The sequence below is a fragment of the Neophocaena asiaeorientalis genome, unplaced genomic scaffold (genome assembly GCF_003031525.2).
Source record: "Neophocaena asiaeorientalis asiaeorientalis breed wild unplaced genomic scaffold, Neophocaena_asiaeorientalis_V1.1 scaffold629, whole genome shotgun sequence".
In the NCBI taxonomy this organism is placed as follows: Eukaryota; Metazoa; Chordata; class Mammalia; order Artiodactyla; family Phocoenidae; genus Neophocaena; species Neophocaena asiaeorientalis.
The window spans coordinates 1420919-1423212 of NW_020175468.1; positions in this window are offsets into that span (position 1 = coordinate 1420919).

Below are 2294 nucleotides of genomic sequence, written 5' to 3' on the forward strand. Positions count from 1 at the left end.
GCAGCCAGAGCAATGCTTCCAAACAACCATAAATCAGATCACATCACTCCCCACTCCCCTGCTCCCCCCAGCTTCCCATCATATGTGGGAGGGAAGCCAAGCCCTGTCCTCTGCACAGGCCTGGCCTGCCCAGCAGTGGGGGCAAGCCACACTGGCCTCTTCGCTACTTCCTGAACGGTAAGCTCCTTCCCACTTCAGAGCTTTTGCGCTAGCCTTTTCCTCCTTCTAGAAGACTCTTCCCCCAGCTCCTTCTCATCATTGAGGTCTCAGCTCAGAGAGGCCTTCCCCAAGTTAGCTTATTCCAACACCTCATTTTATCTTTTTGGTTGAATCAAGACTGGCATTGCCTTGTTTGTTTGTTTACTTGTTCAGTGTCTGTCTCCCGCCAGTGAAGGCAGGCGTCTGTGTTCATTGCTGTATCCCCAGAGGTAGAAAAGGGCCAACTCCGCACGTAGTAGGTACTCAATCATTTGAGAGAGGAAGGAAGTAGTCTTTCCTGCGGGGTAACAGCTCAGCCAGAAGACTGAACACTGGATGGTTGTGTTTAGGTGGCAACTCGAGTTCCCCGTGGCACTGGGGGTAGGGGTGGCAGCCAGGGTAGAGGTGGGGAAGGCAGTGGAAGAGAGGCTGCAGAGGCAAGGGAAGCAGGAGGGCAGGCCATGCCCACTCTATGCCAGGCCCGTGCGTCATGTAGGGCTTTCCCAGCCTCAGCCCGGCTGGTTGTGCAAGAGAACATGGAGCTCACGGGCCAGGATCGCAGGGCCCACTCTTCAAGGGAGAAAACCGAGGCTCGGAGAGGGGCCGGCTCAGCCTGCTGGAGGTGACCAGCGTGGCGGCAGCTAGCCAAAGCTTCTGGCTCTAAGCAAAAGCAGGGCATCTGCCCTCAGCTGCCGGGAGCCCTAGGAGGGGCCTTGGAAATCAACGCATCCAGCCTTCCATTTTCCGAGAAAGCAGAGGGCAGTGTGACCTTGGGCAGGCTGCCCACCACCTCAGAGCTTGAGCCTGTCTCAGGCGCCCATGAAGGGCCTGGGGACCCCTCATTGAGAGAGAATACACAGGCCGGAAAGGTCTTGTAGGCCGTGGAAGGGTACACAGCCCCTCTCACAGGTGGTGCCAACACGGGCAGCTGTTCTCTCCCCAGGCTCAGCTGCTCACCACCTGGGCCGGTGGATGTGCGTCTGGAACCGGGCCTCCTGGGGCTGGGCCAGCACCTGCTCCAGCTCATACTGTGGTACCCGCGAGCCTGCAGCTGGAGGTGCACCCACAGGCTGCTTAGAACTGCCCTCTGCAGGTGCCTGTACTCTGGCTGGTGGTCCTGTTGGAGCTGGGAGAAGGGTAGGAACCCGGGCTGTGGCGATGCTCTCACCGCTGCCCTACGGGATCTGCCCCATCTCTGCGGGTGTATCCCATGCACCAAGGAGCTGAGCTGCTGAGATGGCTGGGGGTATCCGTGTGAGGAAGAAGGACAGGCAGCTATGGAGTGCCCAGTACTGGACCACAGCAGTCTGAAGACTCTGAGTCAGGCTACCTGTCTCTGATCCACCACCTCTTTCTGACTGGGTGACCTTGGGCAAGTTACTTAACCTCTCTGGGCCTTGGTTTCCCCCTCTGGTAAATGGGGATGGCACAAGTCTGCAGCCCAGAGGACTGGTGTGAGAAGCTGAAGAGTAAATCCAGCACAGAGCCTGGCGCACAGGGAGTGTTCAGGAAATGTCAGCAATAATCCTCACGGAGGGGAGCGAAGGCGCAGGGTCGTGCCTCTACATTGGCGTGTGCACACCTGCGTGACGGAGGGCCAGGTGGGTGAGTATGATGGAGATGCAGGCACACATCTCCCTCCACTTCTGTGTGTGTTTCAGGGTTCCGTGTGAGCTGGAGTTCTGAGCGAGCACAGCCGGCTGCGTGCCCGCGTGTGGGGGGTGGGTAGATGCGTGTGCGCTGCCGTGTGCATGCTCCGGCACTCGGGTGTGATATGTACATGATGTAGCTGGGTGTGTTCATGGTAATGTACACTCAGAGCCCTGCATGCCCTGGAGAGAATGTACGTGTGGAGATATCTGCAGGGGCAGGGCCAGCTAGTGACTCTCTGCACCTGTGCCTCGGAGGAAGGTGTGTGTGTGTGTGAGTGTGTGTGTGTGTGTGTTTGGGGGGATATGACAGGAATCTGTAGCTCTCACCATCCAATTTGGGCGGGGTAGAGTCTAGCATCAAATATATAATTGCACCCTACTGTGTGTAGAGGTGGTGGGGGCGATCTGGGAAGGGGCGGTCCTGGGGGTGCGAGGAGAGGTACC